The following is a 22,745-nucleotide window of genomic DNA, read 5'->3' on the forward strand; positions in this document are numbered from 1 at the left end:
CGCAAGTTATGAGCACATTTCACCTATTAGGCTTCACTCCCACTGGGCGCCCGTACCATTTTAGGGATTCATTTAAATTTTTTTATTGCTTTTAAACCTTGAATGGCTGGCCCCCCCCTTACCTATCTGAGCTGCTGCACCCATACACCCCAGCGATCTCTCGGTCAGTGACCAGCTGCTCCTGACGGTGCTAAGCTAGGCTTAGCTCAGGGGGGGGACCGTTCGTTTGCCGTTGGCAGCTCCAAAACTTGGGAAGGTAACAAGGTAAGCTACCCAGGCGCCCTTAGTACAGTACTTTAAGTACATTTTCCTTAGAAAATTTTTACACCCATTTACTTAATGGTTTTCAAGACAGGAATTTTTCTGTAACAGTGTTTTTACCAGTGACCGTGCAGTCAGGGAGGCAGGGTAGGGCAGTGCCCTACCTTGCCAAAATTTCAAGCATAAAAAATGTTTATTACAATAAATGATTTTATAAACTTGTATTTGTATTTTTACTGTTTATTCTGTGATTTATATGGGTGTTGTTACAAGATTTAGACGGTACAATAAAAATGGAGACAGTATGCATAATCCAAATAGAAAGAAAAAACGGGAAGAAATAAGCAGTGCCTTTAATGCCCATTCAGCGATTAGCCAACAGATCCGGTATTCTTTAACATGTACGTCAAAAGGCACAACTCTGACCGTGACTTTGTACTGTAAATGTGTGATGCAGTAAATCCTCTCCGGTAAAATATCAAACATGAACCAAGTTAAAATCGAGATATTACTGTCCTTGCGTAGCTGAGTCATTACACCGCTCGTTTCAGGGCATCCCGCGAAAATTCAAAGTCAGAAAGGACAGCAGCGGGTCCGCCGATATACAGGCGGTGAGGATTTCTCTAAACTCGATTATTAAAAAAAACGAAATAATAGGAAGTGGAGGTCTACGCAGCTTTAGATGGATACTGCAGCAAAAGGACAAATGACTCGTCGCGGGGATGTTTGCAAACGACTGGTCGCGGTTTGGAAGAAAACCTGGGCTATGTGGCCGTGCTAACAGTGAGCGCGGGACCTCAAGGGGGCCGGGATCTGAACAACTGCCCGCAGCTGTAACCAAGAAGAGCAGCCGTAAGCGTCATATAATACCGGCAACACGCTTCGCACGTTGTCCACCCTGAAACAGGCTCAAAAATAACTCAGAGACTATGAGTCCTGAGGACTATGCAAACTAAAGCGCCGTAAAGACGAGTTTTACACAGCTGTGATCGACGCCTTCACGAGAAAGCGTCGGATGGATTTAGTACAAATCTGACGATGGGTGAGTCAGAACAAAACTATTTGGGTTGTGTGATTGAACTATGTGCGAGCCATCTGCCTTCATATCAGTGGGCGTGTGTGTTTCATTGTGCTGACTGGGACTGACAAACATAATTAGCTGCTGTGCAATAATTAGAACAAAGCTTGTTCATAAATTGCATTCTGCTGCTGGACTTAACTGGTGTGGGTGTGTGTGTGTGTGTGTGTGTGGGTGTGGTGTTGTGTGTGTGTGTGTGTGTGTGTGTGGAGAGGAAAGAAAAAATATTGTCACCCAGAGTTTTGTCGAAATCTAACTTGCAGGGAACACACTGTCATTGCGGTCTTCAATCAGCTGGTTCCTAAGTCCAGGTTAAACGGTTGGGGGGGTGGGTAGGGCTTTGCGGGTGCGCCCCCGAGACTCTGGAACAAGTTACCTCCACGATATTCGCAATGTTAAGATTGTGGCGCTTTTTAGGTCCAAACTCAAACATATGTGGAATCAGCGCTTAAACATAGCAGGTGGTGGACCGTTTCATTTCTTTTGTTCTTTGAGCCTTTTCTGATTTTACTGTTTCACTATGTTCATCTCTAGGGATGATGTCATATACCATCTGTTAAGCACCGTAGCTCTGAGGTGTGCTGTAAAGGTGTGTATATAATTAACCTTACAGTGATAGATTAATTGGAAAGTTTGCTATCGAACGCAGTGTGGGCGCGCATGGAGTACGTTTTATATTAGCCTAAACAATAAATTAGGTAATTGGCTTTCATACCGTGCATACCCTCTTACTGACATCACCGCAAGGCATGGTTTTTACAGTGTGGTATCTAGTTACTTTTACTTAAGTAAAGGTCAAAAACTTCCACCCACTGCTGTGGGGGATATGGTGCTGCCAGAAGCCAGGCCCAAGCTCAGACAACGACTAACAGCAGGGGGATGAAAATGGATCTCTGAATTAGACTTTGAAGTTTTCTTTGTAGGAATGGCCCTTACATTGGAGGGAGCAGTGCAAGGCTAGGGTTTCGGGCTTGGCAGTGTGGAGTGAGGGAAGATAGGATTGTTATGTGGCTTTCAAAGGTCTATAATCTAAACAGTATTGTCCAAATACATGGTTTGACCTCCTGTGTTGAGAGGTAATCCGTTAAGGCCCACATGGAGTTTGAGAGTAATGGTCCACTGATGGACTATACAGCCCATGTGGGCGGCTCTCTGCTGTCGGAGAAATGAGTCTGCCGTTCTACAACACGGTGAAGTACTGCATCCTGGGAATGCTCGGTAACTCTTCTTCTGCTGGCGCGTGGAATTGGATGCAGGCCTTCAGAGTTGCACACAGACACCACACCACATACGCCGGCAGATACTGGTGAGGAGATTAGATGTACAATACCAACTGTACAGCAAGTTTGCTGAGCTGGGTGTCAGCAGGGAAAGTAAATACCCTAAGGCTACTTGTCTGGTTTGTACTGCAGTGAACAGTGAGCTGCTGTAACTCGAAGAAAAAGTCACAAACAGCAGGAAGACCTTCTCAAGAGCTCCAAGTACTAGGTAAGAGGAAATGGTTTTGAGAGGTATGGAAAAAAACAAGGTAATTTACACTTAGTTTCTTATGATCTTGGCCACACCTTATATCAGCGGCCCAGAGTTCAACAAAAGGGGCACCATGTGTACAATTTTTAACAATGACCAGATTTTTTTTCTAACAAATTATAGATGCCTGAGGTTCCAGGGCTCGTGTGGCAAAGGAGCCTACACGGTAGGTGGCAAAAACGCGCTGCGACAGCCTTTATGATTTCCTCTGGAGGGGTCTCAGCGGAAATCAAGAGAATGGTGACGGTGGTGCCGAACAATGTTGCGCTATCCTGGCGTTGCGCGCCGCTGTATTTGTGCTCTGGGCTAAAAGTTCACATGATTTCAACTGACATCGTTGCAACCAATGAGATGACAGACTGTGTTCCATACAAACGGGGACGTGGGAAATAGCTTCCTGCCACCCTTGATAACATACCTGCGCTGCCTTGCTCTCTGCCTACCTAGCAGTGCGCAAATAGCTATATGTGTAACCGGCTTAAAAAGAACGACACATTGTTTAATAGAGTTTATCATGATATCCCCTAGTTGTAGAATAGGGGGCCAACGCCATCTTATGTCTAAATGCGGGCATCGTTTTAGTCCGGTGCACACCGGCAGCTACACGCCGCTAGTTAGCTGAGTGTAGTGAAAGGAATCTTTTTTTTGTGGACGTTTCGCATGTTAAGAGTCAAGAGTGTGCCACCAACCAAATAACAAACAACATAATTCTTGTAGCGGCAATTCACAACGGGTACCGATAGCAATGCAGATTAAGACTGGACAATTTCTAGCCAGAGGTAGATTGGACGATATTGGGTGTGAAGCACAGCGGAAGCACTGCTATAGGGCGCCAAGGAGATCATGCGCAGCTCTTTGTGTGAGTACAGGGTTAATCTGGGTCAGCGATCCCATAAAAATAACATGCATAGGGAGTCTTGACTGTCAAAGAAGTAATCTCGTTGTCTCTCACAAGATCCAGCTGCGTCATTCACTGCTCTACTACAGGGAAAAAATAGCCAGGTTATTGGTACAGGACTGGTCTTATATAGCGCTGTTTTTTCTCAAAAAACTACTCAAATACCCTTTTCTAGGTGCCACCATCATCAGATAAACACTACACAAATTTACACACCAAGGTGCAGCATCAGGTTCAGTGTCTTGGGTGTGGTATCGTGTTGATCTACGAGATGTGAGCTGTGTTTGATGTAACCTTCTATCAACGACTCGTGTTAGTAATGGTCCTGCTTGATGTAAAAAAATTACTTGTAGTGTTAGTTTAGGACAGGGTAAAGTTGGATTAGCGGCAAAAAAAAGAGTGAAACACTGGACTGAACTGCTATCACGGTTTGACGTTAGGGCTACTTCCTGGGTAGAGAAAATCTAGGAGAACGTTTCAAATAACAACTTTAATCTAACGGCCTTATTAAAACACCATGCACAAACTTTTGATGCAGTGTAAATACCACCCCCCATTTTGACATAAGGTTTAAAGGGTAATGTTATTTGTAAAAGAGACATTTATATTGTTATCTAACTTGTTCTTGCTAAGACACTGGAGTGTGTGGAGATGACTCCCAAAACATTAATAAACAATGGTCTACTTTACATAAAGATTAAGATATTACTTTGGAAGGGGCCAAGCCAAATAAAAGCTGGATGGTGCTCTCGTTGTAATCAAACACTTCTAATAGGAAATGGTGTCTGCTCTTAAGGTGGAGGAAGTCAGCACAGGAGGTGTGCAGGCCGGAGGTCGGCTGTCTGTCAAGCCTGTTCAATCTTCAGGATCCAGCCAGGCAGAGGGAATGTTATGGGAGAGCAGTCCAACATGAAGAATGTGGGACATTACTGTTTAATCCGCGGTCATGTGACAATCTGCCAACAATGTCTTGTCTTTCCCAAAATGTAATTAGTAATGCGTATATACTGCGTTCAGCAAAAAAGGATAACATTATCCGACCATGTTTGAGTGACAATAAATATTAATTTCAATACGACCGATGTGTAAAGTCGTTTAATTACAAAGGTTTCAACTGTCCGGCGTCCCTAACATGCTGACATTTACAAAGTAGCACCAAACATGAAGTAAACCTGAGGCTACTGCGAAATGTCATTAGCTTTGAATAAGGATTAAGGATAAACTTAAAGGTTAGCACAATTAAAATTTGGCATAGATGACCACTGCAATATTTCAATTGTTGTCAACATATTTCAATAAAATCCAAAAATGTCAACGTCACAAGAGAAAGAGTCCGAGAATAAGATATGGCCCTTTTCATAATAAATGTATTTTCATGCACATTTTGAAGTTTAGCACATTAAACTGTAATGAACCAGAAAAATGCTCGCTTAGGTGGTTTTGGAAAGTATTATTTCAGAAAATTATGTCTATCCAGAGTGTAATGTTAGATAGGTGTTAGCAGCTAAGGTAGTTGCAAACATAATCCTGCAAAGCTTTTGATTTTTCCACAGTACTCCGACTTCCAGTTAGCCTCACATTTATGCCTGTCCACTTTTGTCCTAAAGGTGAAGTTTGTTGGGTTTGGCAGCTTATTGAAACTTATTGAAGGGTTTCCTGGTGTGTAGAAGAAGGAAATAAAAAGGAGGCCCTAACGCAAAAACAAAGTTGATGAAATGATGGACCCTCCTTCGGGCTCAGAGGAAGAGAGAGGTGGTGGTAATCAAAGGAGAGATAGTGGATTATAACTGAAGCATTATGAGACCAAAGCGGGAAGAAACACCATTTTCCTGATGGTTAGGGGCATAAATAAGAACACCCCACCCGGGTGGGCAGGCGCTGGCATTGCCGGATTTTTGTGAATGCAGAGCTTTATTCTGTTGTGACCTGCTGCATGTGTGGTGTCAGTTAAGACACCATGACAACAGCACACAGTAGAGGTCTTTTCTCTGGGTGCGTCGGTGGGGACGCAGTGGGTGCTAACAAAGTGGCGGTATTGGAAGAGTACAGGATGAACACCTGCCCCTGTTATGGTCGGGGTTACACACCTCGTGGATCCCAAAGGATCTTTCTTGGGCCCCATAAAGTCCCACACACAGATGCAAGCCACTGTAAACACTTCTATGGGTCATAAAATGATGATTGAGGAGGGATACCATTTGGTATGATCTATACATTTAATTTTTTAGGAAAATCCCACTATATACCTTTTTAAAGAAAACAGATTGCATTAATAGTTTCGCGCAAATATCAGCAGCGGTCTTGGTGTCTTTTCTAACCACACCCTCTTGTACAGGGTCAATGGGTCTCTACGGTTTTTCCATCTTACTATGACCACGCTGCGTCCAGCTGGTGGTACCCATCCTGCAGGGGAGGGGATTATGAGAACAGCCAGGCGTAGCCTCCAGCATTGTTAAACCTAGGACTCATGTGGGCAGGTCAGAGGGAGGGGAAAGGATGATGCACGGATGAGGAGGTAATTTTGTCGTCATAAGTTAACAGTTACCACATACAAAACCATTGGACACAAACTAAAGCATCTCTTACAAGCAAAAGATTCATATTTTTTCTCCTTTATGCTTTGTAGGACCCACTTTGTAAATATACGGGAGTCTTTCAGGTGATTACTGTAAAGTCCTTGAAACTGTACCTCTGTACTGTCTAAAGGTGTGATGAATTACTGCGGGTCCCTCTTAGGGCAAGGGACTCATCTACCTGGGACAGTGATGCAGGAGTGGCGGACCCGCATGTAAAGGGCAGCTTGTAACCCGTTTATTGGAGACAAGTTCAGCTGTATCTGCAAGAGATAAGAGCTTCATCACATCAACCTCAGGCTGGAGGGTCCGCAGTACACGACCATTCTCACTCTCAGTATCTCTCAAGTCATAGGACATTATTTTGTCAGTGAAGCATAAGACCTAAGCAGAGAGAAAGAATGTTGGGTGAGTTCTGTAAGTAAACGCTCTGTCGGGCATCTGTTTTGTGCATTTAAGGTGAAGGACTTGATAAAATTCTCCAGAACACACAGAGTTGAGGAGAGGTGGGGTACCTCTTGGGCAGTCACCATCTCCTACCCGTGAGTACAAGAAGATCTGAAAGTTACCCCAGAAGGTACAGAAGTACAATCTGGATTCAAAACAGGAATGTTTTTCCTTATTTTACAGTTGAGGTGAATAAAGAAGCCATTCGTTACACGGCCCCTTTTTTGGTATGTAGGACTAGGTTATGTAAACTGATTATAAAACCAACGGGAAGACAAACCTAAATAATAAAACGTATTCTACTAACTAAAAAACTCTGAAAGAACAGAAACCGGATGTAATATTGAAGGTGAAGGGAAAACAATTTACCACATGTGGAGACTGTATAATCCTTGGCTTATTGTAAGATAGCCTAGTTTTTTACTTTTACAGGCATATATTTGTAAACTATCGACCAGAAGATCTCCAACAGGGCTCTGGACCCTAGGGGGTCCTCAGAGGACTGCAGGGGCCAAATTTATTATTTTTTCTCGTATAAGTTTCCAAGAAACCTAAAATGTGTTAAACATTAAGCCAACATATGTTTGTAATATATTAGGTCTCTCTGTAAAAAAAAATCGATCATAAGCATATGGTATAGGTAAGGTAGTTACTAATATATCCATCACGATAGTTAACAGGTAAGACATGATTTAGAAAATCATGTCAACGTTATTATGTAATAGCTTAGATTCTATGCCAAAAGTATTTATAAATTGTTAGGCCATGCCTAAGTTTTGTAGGCCCAGTTAATAAGCAACCTTACTTTAAACAATGTAAGACATTTTTTGCGATGTAGTAGGTAGTCCCTGCTCCGTCTCTTTCAGTTAAGGGGGTCCCTTTTTAGTTTGAAAAAGTTGAACCCCTGCTATAGCAACATTTATGTAGGAAGGGCTTCCCATTTTTGGGAAGGATTCTTGTTGGAGAGGGGCTCTGTCTTTGAGATTTCCCAATTCTAAGAGCTGAGGTGGGACTGCAAAGGTCAAAACAGGCCCCACTGACAATATGCTCAGATGAGGTAGAACAAAAAAAAAATTAAAAAAAAAAAAGCCTAAAACTTCACCTGTCCTATATGTTAGTATAACATGCAGTTTTCTAATTTGCCTTATCTGTGGTTGTACCTGTAGGCTGTATGCCAGGAGTCAGTGTGCAGTGCAAACCAGAGCAAGTTGAATGGTACCAAAAAAAGTCTGCAGTGCACGCTGCCTGGGGAGCTGGTCGTCAATGAGGTCCTCATGTTCTCCTGCCAGAATTTCCCCTGGAATGCATGTAAATATTGGTTTATGTGTATGAGACTACACAGACTAAGAAATCAACCAAAAATTGATGGGACAATTGACGTGGTGAAGGAGAAGAGTTCAGAAGACAAACACGGAACTTAATGATGCGCTCAATCCGCCAGCAATAGCGAAGTGGCATGGTACTGATCTAACTAACATCTTATGAAAAAAATGCTCCCCTGCGCTTCAGGCTGCCAAGCGTGTGGTCCTCGTCAATAAGGCTGTAGAAGCATCGCAACTGACTTAGCGGAAGACCCAAACAGGACTTCGCCTCCCTGACACCTCATGGTAAAAAATACCTTTTGTTCATTAGGACAGCGAAGTGATGCCAACTGAAACATGAGTTACTCAGTCTACTTGTTCACGAACTCTGTTGATTCGTTTAGCTGAAATCTCATCAAATTGACAAAGCTCTAAAGACTGCATTTGCCAATCATGATTTCTGATAAAAATGTATTTAGTTTGCCACACTACAGGCAACTTTGTTTTTGTTTGCGTTAGAGTGTTCTTTTGCTTAAAAACTCTTTTGAAAAACTATTATGCATTATTAAAGGTTATGTTCAAAATCTTAATGGTCAAGTAAATGGAGCACATGTCGTGTAAGTAAAAGTGGTCAATAATTACTTTTATTGAAGGGTCAAAAAATGATATATTATCTTGGAAAAATGAAACAACATTTCAACAGAAGATCTTACCAAGAACAAGTAGGCTCACGGTGTTAAAAGCCCAAACACAATTGCAGGTAGTGGGATTTTAATTTGTGAATAGCAACTTCCTCTGTTTTCAGGAACACCTTGCTAACACAGGTAGATTAACATATATTATGGGTTTCATTAGGGTTGTCGGAAAGGCGTTTGTTTTGGTTTGACAGGGGTTTGTGCATTACTCTCTCGCTGGGTGCACCCAGAGCCCGGTGTTGGGCAAGGATTTTAAAAGGTAATAGTGACTTTTGCAAAAAAAAAGATTAACTAAATTAGATACTTTCAATTTTATTTATATAAGTTATATATCAAGTCATAACAAGAGTTATCTCGAGACATTTACAGATAGAGTAGGGCTAGAACACACTCCAGAATTTACAAGGACCAACAGTGATAGTAGTTTCTCCAGAGGCAAGCAACAGTGCGACAGTGACGGGAACAACTTCCTTTAGGCAGAAAACTCGGACAGACCCAGGCTCTTGGTGGTCTGTCCGAGGTTTCTGCCTAAAAGGAAGTTTTTCCACGCCACTGCGCACTGTTGCTTGCTCTGGAGGAACTACTAGAACTGTTGGGTCCTTGTAAATTCTGGAGTGTGGTCTAGACCTACTCTATCTGTAAAGTGTCTCGAGATAACTCTTGTTATGAATTGATAATAAAATTATATAAATAAAATTGAAGTATCTAATTTAGTTAATTTTTTTTTGAAAAGTAACTAATTACTTTTTTAAAATAACTTGCCCAACACCGGGCTCTGGGTGCACCCAGCGAGAGAGTAAATGCAAAAACACCTTTCAAACCAAAACACGCCTTTCAGACCAAACCTAAAAACACATAAATGAGATGTTAATCTAACTGTGAGCAAGGTGTTCCTGAAAAGAGGAAGTTGCTACTTCAAAAATTAAAATCCCACTAAATGCATGTGTTTGCTTTTAACACAGTGAGCCTACTTGTTCTTGGTAAGATTTTCTGTTGAAATGTTTTTCATTTTCCAAGATAATATATCATTTTTGACCTTAAATAAAGTATTATGAACACTTTTACTTACACTACATTGCTCATTTACTGAACATTAAGAGTTGAACATAAACCTTTATATAGAAATAGTTTTCAAAAAATAGGTTTTTAAAGCAAAAGACAGCTCTTAAAGCAAACAAAAAACAAAGTTGCATGTAGTAGGTGCAAAACTAATAATTTTATCAGAAATCATGAGTGCAAATGCCAGTTCTTTAGAGCTTTGTCAATGTGATGATGATTTAAGCTAAAACGAGATAAAGAGAGTCATGAACAAGTAGACTGAGTAACCTAAGGTTTCAGTTGGGCAGTCACTTCGCTGTCCTAATTGAAACAGAAAGGTATTTTTACAATGAGGTGTCAGGGAGAGAGAAGTCATGTTTGGGTCTTCAGATAAGCAGTTGCGAATGCTTCTACAGCCTGATACGAGGAACCACAGCTTGGCATCCAGGAAGAGCAGGGGAGCATTATAAGATGTTAGTTAGATCAGTAAGCCATGCCACTTCGCTATTGGCTGGCGGATTGGCGCATCATTAAGTTCCAGTGTTTGTCTTCTGACCTTTCCTTCACCACAGTCAATTGTCCATAAAATTTTGGTTGATTTCTTAGTCGTGTGAGTCTCATACACATAAACCAATATTTTACACTGCTCCAGGGGAATTCTGGCGGGAGAACATGAGGCCTCATTGAAGACAGTCACCAGCAGCGTGATGCAGACGTTTTTTGGTACCTCAACTTGCTCTGGTTGCACTGCACACTGATCCTGGCATACAGGGCTAACAGGTACAACACAGATAAGGCAAATTAGAAACTGCATGTTATACTATACATATAGGACAGGTGCATGTTATGCTTTATTTTTTTTTAATTTTTTTTGTTCTACCTTCATCTGAGCATATTTCAGTGGGCCTGTTTTGACCTTTAGCAGTCCAACCTCAAGCCTCTGAGAAGTGGAAGAATCTTCAAAGACAGAGCACCTCTCCAACAAGATCCTGTCCAGAAAATGGAAGACACTTCGCACATAATGTGTCTATAGCAGGGTCTTCAACGTTTTTCAAACCAGGACCCCCTTAACTGAAAGAGACGGAGCAGGGACTACCTACTACATCGCAAAAAAAATGTATTACATGTATTAAATAAGTTGCTATTAAACTGGGCTACAATAAATGTAGGATGGCCTAAACATTAAATACCTTTTGGCAAGATACTAAGCTATTAAAATAATAACTGTTGACATGATTTTCTAAATCATGTTTTAATGTTAATATCTGTGGATGGATATATTAGTAACTACCTACCTAAGCCAGTTGCTTATGATCAATTTTTTTTTTACATAGAGATAATATATTTACAAAACATATGTTGGATTAATGTTAACACATTTTAGGTTTCTTGGAAACTTATAAACGACATAATTTGGCCCCTGCAGTAACTCTGAGGACCCCTAGGGGTCCCAGATCCCCTGTTGAAGATCTCTGGTCTATAGTTTACAAAATATATGGATGTAAAAGTAAAAAACTAGGGCTATTTACAATAAGCCCAGGATTATACAGTCTCACATGTGTAAGGTTTCACTTCAACCATTCAATATTAAATCCTGTTCTGTTCTTTCAGAGTTTGTAGTTATGGTGATATAAGTTTATTATTTAGTTGTCTTCCAGTTTTATATCATGTTAACATACTCTAGTCTACATTACCAAAAAAGGGGACGTGTAAGAATGGCATTCTTAATTCACCTCAACTGTAAAATAAGAAAAACATCCTGTTGAATACATGATGTATTACTGTACCTTCTGGGTATCTTCAGATTTCTTGTAGCTCCACAGGGTAGGAGATGTTGACTGCCCAAGAGGTACCCTCACCTCTCCTAACTCTGTGTGTCTGAGAATTTATCAAAGTCCTTCACCTTAAATGCACCAAACAGATGCCAGACAGACAGTTTACTTACAGAATCACACAACATTCCTTTCTCTCTGCTTAGGTCTATTGCTTCAACTGACAAATAATGTCCTAGACTGAGAGATACTGAGAGTGAGAGATGGGTCTGTGTACTGCAGGACCTCCATCCTGAGGTTGATGTGATGAAGCTCCTATCCTCTTGCAGATACAGCTGAACTTGTCTCCATATAAAGGGTTACAGCTGCCCTTTACAATGCGAGTCCGCCACTCCTGCAGCACTGTCCACAGGGTAGATGCAGTCCCTTTGCCCTAAGAGGGACACAGCAAATCATCACACCTTTATACAGTACAGAGGTACAGTTTCAAGGCTTTAAGTAATAACCTGAAGACATACAGATATTTACAAAGTGGGCCTACAAAGCAAAAAGGAGAAAAAATATGAATATTTTGCTTGAAAGAGATGCTGTAGTTTGTGTACAATGGTTTTGTATGTGGTAACTGTAACTTATGAAGACAAAATTACCTCCTCCCGTGCAGTCATCCAATTCCCCTCCCTCTGAACCTGCCCACATGAGTCTTAGGTTAACAAATGGCTGGAGGCTACGCATCTGGCTGTGCTTCAGAAGCCCTCCACCTGCAGGATGGTTACCACCAGCTGGGACTGCAGCTGGTCATAGTAGATGGAAAACCGTAGAGACCCATTGACCTGTAAAAGGGGTGTGTTAGAAAGACACCAGACCGTGCTGCTATTGCGCGAAACTAGAAATGCAATGTTTTCTTTAAAAAGGTTATATGTGGGATTTTCCTAAAAAATTAATGTATAGAATCATACAAAATGTATCCCTCTCAATCATCATTTATGACCCAGTAGAGTGTTTGACAGTGGCTGTATCTGTGTGTGGGACATTAGGGCGCCAAGAAAGATCCTTTGGGATCCACGAGGTGTGTAACCCCGAGCCAATAACAGTGGCAGGTGTTCAGCCTGTACTCATTCCCATACCGCCACTTTGTTAGCACCCACTGACGTCCGACACCGACGGCACCCAGAGAAGACCTCTACTGTGTGCTGTTGGTCAGTGTGTCTTAACTGACACACACATGCAGCGGTCGCAACAGAATAAAGCTCTGCATTCACATAAAATGGCAATGCAGCGCCTTCCCACCGAGGTGGGGTGTGCTTATTTGTGCCCCTAACCAATCAGGAAAAGGGGTTTCTTCCCGGCTTTGTCTCATAATGCTTCCATTTATTAATCCACTATCTAGCTCATTTGATTACCACCACCTCTCTCTCTCTCTCTGAGCCCGAAGAGGGTCCATCACTCTTCATCAACTTTGTTTTGCGTTAAGGTGCCTCCTTTTTATTTCTTCTGCTACAACCAGGAAAACCCTTTAAATAAGTTTCAATAAGCTGCCAAACCCAACAAACTTAGCCTTTGGACAAAAGTGGATACAGGCATAAGATGTGAGGCAAGCTGAAGTCTGGGAGTACTGTGGACAAATCAAAAGCTTTGCAGGATTAGTTTGCAAGTACCTTAGCTTGCTAACACCTAGCTAACATTAAACTTGGTAGACATAATTTTCTGAAATAATACTTTCCAAAACCACCTCAAGCGAGCTTTTTCTGTTTCATTCAGTTTTAATGTGCGAAACTTCAAAATGGGCATGAAAATACATTATTATGGAAAAGGGCCATATCTATTCTCTGACCTTTTCTCTTGTGACGTTGACATTTTTGGATTTTAGTGAAATATGTTGACAACAATTTGAAAGATTGCAGTGGTCATCTATCCAAATTTTAATTTGTCTAACACTTTAAGTTTATCACTTAATACTTATTCAAAGCTAATGACATTTCCAGTAAGCCTCAGGTTTACTTCATGTTTGGTGCTAATTTGTAAATGTCGCATGTTAGGGGAGAGCCGGGACGTTGAAACACTTTTTAATTAAACGTATTTACACAGCGGTCGTATTGAAAGTTAATATTTGTCAATAGCAGTGTTCGGAGAATGTAATCCTTTTTTGCTGTAACGCAGTAATATAACGCATTACTAATTACATTTTGGGAACAGAAAGACAATTGTTGGCAGATTGTCACATGACAGCAGGATTAAACAGTATGTACCACATTTTTCATGTGGACTGCTCTCCCATATTCCCGTCGCCTGGCTGGATCCTGAGAGGGAAACGAGGCTTGAGACAGACAGCGACTCCGCCTGCACACCTCTGTGCTGACTTCCTCCACCTGAAGGCATGAACACCATTTCTATTAGAAGTGTTTTTGATTACAACTAGAGCACCTCCAGCTTTTATTTGGCTTGGGACACGTCCAAAGTATATAATCTGAATCTTTATGTAAATAGACAAGTGATTTAATGTTTGGAGCATCTCCACACACTACAGTCTGAGCAAAATAACAAGATTAGATAACAATATAAATGTAATCTTTTACAAATAAAATACCATTTAACTTATGTCAAAATGGTATTACACTGCATCAAAAAGTGTGCATGGTGTGTTTATAAGGCTGTAGATTAAGTGTGTTATGTTGAAAATGTCTCCTAGTATTTTCTCTACCCAGGAAGTAGCCCAAACGTCAGCCTGATAGCAGTGCAGTCCAGTTTTCACTCTTTTTTGCCGCTAAATCCAACATTTACCTGTCCTAACAGTAAAAACTACAAGTAATTTTTTTACATTCAGCAGGACATTATAACACGAGTCAGGTGATAGGAAGGTTATCAAACACAGCTCACATCTCGTAGATCACACAGATACCACACCCAAGACACTGAACCTGATGCTGCACCATTGGTGTGTAAATGTTTGTGGTTTATCTGATGATGGTGGCACCTTATGAAAGGGTATTTGAGTAGTTGTTGAGAAAAAAAGCGATATAAGAACAGTCCATTTACAATACCTGGCTATTTCGTAGTAGGAGTGAATGACGCTGAGCTGGATTTTGTGAGAGACAAAGAGGATGACTTCTTTGACAGTCACGATCCACGATGCAGTATTTTATGGGATAGATTGACCCATATTAGACCTGTACTCACACAGAGCTGCTGCATGATATCTTGGCGCCAATAGCAGTGCTTCAGCTGTGCTTCCACCCAATATAGTCCCAAATCTACATCTGCCTAGGAAATGTCAGTCTTAATCTGCATTGCTATCTGTACCCGTTGTGAATGTGAAGCTACAAGAATATGTTGTTGTTTTTTGTTGGTGCACACTTTGACTCTTAACATGCGAACCGGCAACAAAAGATCCTTTCACTACACTAGCTAACTAGCGGCGGAGCTGCCGGTGTTGCACCGGACTAAAACGATGCACGCATTGAGACATAAGATGCGTTGGCCACCTATCTACAACTAGGGAGATCATGATAAACTCTATTTAAACAAATGGTGGCGTGTCTTTTTATAGCGGTTACACATGATAAGCGATTTGCGCACTGCTAGGTAGGGCAGAGAGCAAAAGGCAGCGCAGGTATGTTATCAAGGGTGGCAGGAAGCTATTTCCCCGTTTGTAGGGAACAACAGGCTGTCATCTCATTGGTTGCAACTAGGTCAAAGTTGAAATCATTTGAACTTTGAGCCCAGAGCAGCAAATACAAGCGGCGCGCAACGCCAGGGATAGCGCAACGCATTGTTAGGCACCACCGTCAGCATTCTATTGATTTCCTATGGAGACCCTCTCCATAGGAAATCAATAGAATGGCTGGCGCAGAGCGTTTTTGCCACCTATCACGGTAGGCGACTTTAGCCACACAGAGCCCTGGAACCTCAGGCATCTATAGATTTGTTAAGAAAAAAATCTGGTCTGTTAAAAATGTACAGCATGGGTGCCCCTTTTGAACTGGGCCGCCTGAGAAATAGTGTGGCCATAGATCATAAGAAAATAAGTGTAATTAAATTGTTTTTTCAAACCTCTCAAAACCATTTCCTCTTACCCTAGTACTTGGAGCTCTTGAGAAGTTTCCTGCTGTTTGTGACTTTTCTTCTGAGTACAGCAGCTCACTGTTCACTGCAGTACAAACCAGACAAGTATGCATTAGGGTATTTACTTTCCCTCTGACACCAGCAGCAAAATTTGCTGTACAGTTTGGTATGTAATCAATCTACTCACCAGTATCTTGCCGGGCGTATGTGGTGTGTGCTGTGTGCAACATCTGAAGGCCTGCCATGCCAAGATCCCCAGCGCACAGCAGAAGAAGAGTGACCGAGATTCCCAGGATGCAGTACTTCACCGTGTTGGAGAACGGCATACTCAGTTCTCCAGCAGCGAGAGCAGCCCCACAGGGCTGGATAGTCCATCAGTGGAACCATTACTCTCAAACTCCATGTGGCCTTAACGTACTCTGCAACACAGGAAGTCAAACCATGTATTGGACAATACTGTAGATTATAGAACTTTGAAGCCACATAAAGCCTCCTCCTTCCCTCACTCACACCACATGCAAAACCAAGCTCCTAGCTTTGGAACTGCCTCCATCCAATAGTAAGGCAAGTTCTACAAATGAAAACTTCAAATCTAATTCAGAGATCCATTTATCCCCCTTGCTGTTGCGTTGTCTGAGGCTGCCTGGCTTCTGGCGCACCAATATCCCAACAGCAGTGGTGGAATATTGACACTTTACTTAAGTAAAGTACTAATACCACACTGTAAAAACCATGACGTGCGGTGATGTCAGTAGAGTAGGCACTGAGTTGAAAGCCAGATTACCTAATTATTGTTTAGGCAATAATCAAAACGTTACGCACATGCGCGGCACACACGTGCGGTCGATAGCAAGACATTTCCAATAATCTATCATGATGTAATTATATAACACTTTACAGCAACCAGCAGGCTACGGTGCTTAACAGAATGAGTATAATGACATCATCCAATAGAAAGATGAAACATAGTGAACAGTAAATCAGAAAAGGTCTCAAAGAAACAAAAGAATGAAACTGTCCCACACTGCTATGTGTTAAAGCCTGATAACATATGTTTGAGGTTGGACCTAAAAGAGCCACATCTGACAGTGCGAATATCGGGGGGTAACTTGTTCCAGAGTCTCGGGGGACCAACCGCAAAAGCCTGACCCCCCCCGTTTACCTGGACCTTAGGACCAGCTGATTTGAAGACCCAATGACAGTGTGTTCCCGCAATTAGATTTCAGACAAATACTCTGGGTGACATATTTTTTCTTTCTCTCTCTCAACACACACACCAACACACACCACACACACAACACACACACACACACACACACACACACCACACAAGTTAATGTCCAGCATCAGAAGCAGTTATGAAACCATCTTGTTCTAATTATTGCACAGCAGCTAATTATGTTTGTCAGTCCCAGTCAGCAACAATGAAAACACACACCTTCAACTGATATGAAGGCAGATGGCTAGCAGCATTAGTTCAATCACACTAAACCCAAAATAGTTTCTGACTCACCAATCGGCAGTTTGTAATAATATCCATCGACGCTTCTCGTGAAGGCGCGATCACAGCTTTGTAAAACTCGTCTTACGGCGCTTTAGTTTGCATAGTCTCTGACTCATAGTCTCTGATGTTTTGATCGTCTCAGGGTGGACAACGTGCGAAGCTGTAGTTGCCGGTATTATATGAGCTGACGGCTTCTCCTGCTTGGTTACAGCTGCGGGCAGGTTGCAGATCCAGGACCCGTAGAGGTCCCGCCGCTCACTGTTAGCACGGCCACATAGCCACAGGTGTTTTTCCAAACCAGACCAGTCAGTTTGAAACGATTGCGACGAGTATTTGTCCCTTTTGCTGCAGTATGCCATCTAAACTGGCGTAGACCTCCATCTTGCTATTAGTTCGTTTTTTTTAATTAAAATCGAGTTTAGAGAAATTCCTCACCGCTGTGATATCGGCGGACACCGCTGCTGTCATTCTGACTTTGAATTTCGCGGGGATTGCCCTTACAACGTAGCTGGTGTAATGACGTCAGCTACGCAAAGGGACAGTAATATCTCGATTTTAATTGGTTCATGTTTGATATTTAACGGAGATGATTACTGGCATAACACATTTACGTACAAAGGCACGGCAGAGTTGTGCCTTTTGACGTACATGTTAAAGAATACAGGATCGCTTGGCTAATCGCTTGAATGGGCAGTAAAGGCACTGCTTATTCTGCCGTTTTTTCTATTTGATTATGCATAACTGCTACATTTGTTATTGTACCGTCTAAATAATTGGAACAACACACATATAAATCACAAGAATAAACAGTAAAAATACAAATACAAGTTTATAATACATTTATTTAATAAACATTTTATTGCTTGAATTTTGGCAAGGTAGGCACTGCCTACCCTGCCTACCCGACGCACGTCACTGGTAAAAACACTGTTACAAGAAAAAGTCTGTATTGAAAACATTAAGTACAAGTGTGTAAATTTCTAAGGAAAATGTACTTAAAGTACTGTATAAGGGCGCCTGGGTAGCTTACCTTGTTACATTCCAAAGTTTTGGAGCTGCAACGGCAAACGCACGGTCCCCCTGAGCTTAAGCCTAGCTTTAGGCACCGTCAGGAGCAGCTGGTCAGACTGAGAGAGATCGGTGGGGGTGTAGGGGTGCAGCAGCTCAGAGAGGTAAGGGGGGCCAGGCCATTCAAGGCTTTAAAGCAAATAAAGAATTTTAAAATGAATCCTAAATGGACGGGCAGCCAGTGGAGTGAAGCTAAAATAGGTGAAATGTGCTCATACTGGTGGCCTGTTAAAAGACGTGCAGCAGATTTTGTACAAGCTGAAGAAGCAATGAGGACCCGCTAGCCCCATATAAAGTGCATTACAGTAATCCCGCGAGTGGTCAGAAAGGCGTGGATACTATCTCAAAGTTTTGTCTCTGAAAGACGGGTTAATTTTTGTAGCTGCCTTAACTGAAAAAAGCTAGACTCTTACCACAGCTTTAATCTGGCTGTCAAATTTAAGGTCTGAGTCCACTTTACACCCACATTTTTTACAATTGGCTTGCAATACTGCACCAAGAGAACCCAGATCAACTTGGGAGGAGGTCAGAGAAGTGCCACCAAAGACCATGAATTCGGCTCTTTTTTCATAAAAATTTAGAAAATTTACAGACGAAACTGTCGCTCTTCGTTGGTTATCACAACAGTTTATTCTGGTAAAATACAGAACAGTGTTTCCCAATCACATTCGTCACTTGATGAGCTCCAGTTACAATGAAACTGAGACGGTCAGGTAACAGATTACACCGGATATTAACAAAATATTATAGCATAAAATCAAAAAGTAGGAAACTGTACCTAGTAAATACCAGACAGTGTTTCACACTCACATTCGTCACTATAAAGAGAACCAGTTAGCTAAAATGAAAACTAAATTATTCAATTTACTGTTGCCACAGTTGTATCATAAAGTTAGGTCATCAAGCTAGGCTAACCGGTGTTCCGGTTTAACGAGAGACCATGTAACTGGCGACCGTCAGTAACAGAGATGGACATTTGAGTTTCAGGTTGTTTGAATGTGTTTACCGTTGACAAAACATACAAGATGGTATTTTGTGGGACTCAAACAAAATAAAAGACGATTTCTGAGCAAAAGCAACTTGTGAGTTATTTGCACGCAGTGGGTGTGGTCACAAGTTGATCTGGCTGCCTCCTCATTTTAAGACGCTGTGGTGACGTTTGAGTTGATATAAGCCATGCCCAGCAGCTCATGACATGATGTTATGGTGCGTGTGTTAGACTCTTGAGACTTTTGTATTTTTCTACAAAAGTGACTACGAGTTGAATCCAAGTTGTTCATTCATTTTTTTTACTTTTGAAAGGGCTAATACTTTTCTACGTGACATGTGTTTACTTAAACGGCTCTGACGACGAATAGGTATATTCAATAAATGTATATAACATTAACAGGAAGAGCAACGCTGTGTTACTGTTTTACTTAACAGCAAGCCACGTTCCAAACTCACTGACAAGTTTCCTCAGACTAGACTCCAAAGACAAATCAGTGAGGTAACGTACACGTCGTTATGTTAACATTTTAATGACAATTCACAAAAGGCATTCAGAGGACAGCTACGTATTCTCTCCCGTTTTCAACAGCTGTCGTCACCACGACAACAACAGACGCTTTGGCTGACGGTCGCCAGTTAACATGGTCTCTCGTTAACCGGAACCCGGTTAGCCTAGCTTGATGACCTAACTTTTATGATACAACTGTGGCAACAGTAAATTGAATAATTTCTGTTTCATTTGCATCTGCAGTGCCTGTTTCATTGTAACTGGAGCTCATTATAGTGACGAATGTGATTGGGAAACCTGTTCTGTTATTTTACCAGATAAACTGCTGTGATAACAACGAAGAGCGACGGTTTAGTCTGTAAACACAACAAAAGCAAGAGGGAGAGTACACACCTGGTACACAACGCACAACCAGCTACAGACAAGTGCAGACATAGCGTGCAGGCTTTCTTATAAAAGCGAGACGTATCTGATGTTTGTTCGTTTTGGGGGCGTACGGGAGAAGGTAACTGCGCCACACACACACAAACACAACACACAACCCACACACACACACACAAGACTAATTAAAATAAACATTGTATTTTTAACTACAGTGTGTTGTGTCACCATTTTAAAGTTTCTCCGACGTGATGACTTGTCTGTTGGGTTTTAATACTTAAAACTGAATACCTTTGGGTTTGGGTTTTGCTGTTGGGACAAAACAAATTTAAAAATGTAACCATGGGCTCTGCAAACCTTTCTCTGGATTTTGTTGACTATTGTAACAATAGATTCATTAAAAATTAACTGACCATGACATAATAGTTAATTGCAGCCCTAATAGGAGTTGAAACCTTTACAAATAGAAAGAAAAAACTGCATGGCACACTGGCAAACTAATTGTATCATCTCACAGTAGGAAAAGGAGATGTAAATAATACAATGAATGATGACAAAATTAATGTAGCCATTTCAGTTTGGGGTTTTGGTGCAGAACGAAGCCATCTTTAATGTTATCAGTAAAACCGTTGTTTGTAGGCCTGCAGGCCAAACTGCACAAGATGGAGCCGGATTGACCTCGTTTTGAGGCAACCCAGTGAGTAGATTCACTTGTATAAATGTTGATTTAGAGCTTTGGCAAAAATTGTAGAGCATTTTAAGTTCCAACCCTTCTAAATTCTTAAAAAGTTTGTGACAAAGCTTCAAGATTCAGTTGGTCTTACAATATTACACAAACACATGTAACGATCAACTGTGTAACGCATCAACTGTATGCAATTTGCAGAGATAATCAGGTCAAATGTCGTATGCCTGCTAACTTGGAACACTTTAATAGACAGATATTCCTTGAAGTAAGAGAACTGGACATGCTTATCTCCTGTCAGATAGGTTTAGTCAATAGGACTATCCTCCTCAAACTGCATGCAAAACAAACAAGGAAAAACCTACAAAGTTGTAAGTTGTATTTAAACAAAGAAAGTTTGCATAGCACACTTTAACAATTCAGCACTTGTACAAAGTTGCACACATGAACTCAGACCCTCCTTTCTCTTTTTTAAAACTGGTGAATGGTAAAGCTCAAATTTAACTCTTCTGTTGCTGCTTTCCACTTGAACTAATACACAACACATGGAGGACACAAGCCCATTACCTGTGAAGTAATGAAAACTCAGCTCATCCTTTTCTTCACCAGTATTTTCCTGTGCTATAATCCTGCAGAACTCGTCAGCAAGAGACATTCAAAGCTGCTTCTTATCATACAACTGTTCCTCCTGTTTTTCTCTCTCTCTCTCTCTCTCTCTCTCTCTCTCTCTCTCTCTCTCTCTCTCTCCTCTCTCTCCCTCTCCCTCCCTCCCTCCCTCCCTCCCTCTCTCCCTCTCCCTCTCCTCTAAACACCCAGCATGACTTCCTGCACACCATTCTGGGCAAACTGGTTTGATTAGATGTAAATGGCAATTTAGAAGCTAACATGACCTGATCTTCAGTTCTTGTCCTCGAAGATCCCTCTGCAGGTGCTTACTAAATGTTTAGGTCAAGCCATGCCCCTGCCCTTAGCACAAGACCTGTCACTGCACGGAGACTGCCTGTTTATCTATACCTCTATTGCACTTTTAAGTAATAATTATATCCAATAGTTAGGTCGTTAACTGTTTGGAGTTTGATATATCCGTATGTTCATTTTCTAAGTTGCACTTTCAACTTCAGCCTTGCTTTATCATCAGCTGTACCAAACCAGCTGAAGCTAGGTGCTGTAAACTGAACAATGATAAGATACATTAACTTGCATACAGTTGTACAGCTCAATTGCCACCAAGACAGGACCTGACTTAAAATATTATAATATTTTCATATCATCATACTTGCTTGTGCCTGTTAAAAGACGTGCAGCAGCATTTTGTACAAGCTGAAGACAAGCAATGGAGGACCCGCTAGCCCCCATATAAAGTGCATTACAGTAATCCCGCTGAGTGGTCAGAAAGGCGTGGATTACTATCTCAAAGTTTTGTCTCTGAAAGACTGGTTTAATTTTTGCTAGCTGCCTTAACTGAAAAAAGCTAGACTTCACAATTTTAAGGCTGAGTCCACTTTTACACACCCACATTTTTTACAATTGGCTTGCAATACTGCACCAAAGAACCCAGATCAACTTGGGAGGAGGTCAGAGAAGTGCCACCAAAGACCATGACTTCGGTCTTTTTTTCATAAAAATTTAGAAAATTTACAGACGAAACTGTCGCTCTTCGTTGGTTATCACAACAGTTTATTCTGGTAAAATACAGAACAGTGTTTCCCAATCACATTCGTCACTATGATGAGCTCCAGTTACAATGAAACTGAGACTGGTCAGGTTAACAGTATTACACAGGATATTAACAAAATATTATAGCATAAAATCAAAAAAGTAGGAAACTGTACCTAGTAAATACCAGAACAGTGTTTCACACTCACATTCGTCACTATAAAGAGAACCAGTTAGCTAAAATGAAAACTAAATTATTCAATTTACTGTTGCCACAGTTGTATCATAAAAGTTAGGTCAT

The 22,745-nt window shown here is 41.4% G+C and overlaps 2 pseudogenes; both read right to left on the reverse strand.

Moving 5' to 3' along the window:
• LOC116693529 (synaptotagmin-2-like) overlaps positions 1-22,745 on the reverse strand; it is a 47,569-nt pseudogene that overhangs the window by 12,051 nt on the left and 12,773 nt on the right.
• LOC116694427 (synaptotagmin-1-like) lies at positions 10,300-16,039 on the reverse strand (annotated as a pseudogene).

Source organism: Etheostoma spectabile, chromosome 8, assembly GCF_008692095.1.
Source record: "Etheostoma spectabile isolate EspeVRDwgs_2016 chromosome 8, UIUC_Espe_1.0, whole genome shotgun sequence".
Lineage (NCBI taxonomy): Eukaryota > Metazoa > Chordata > Actinopteri > Perciformes > Percidae > Etheostoma > Etheostoma spectabile.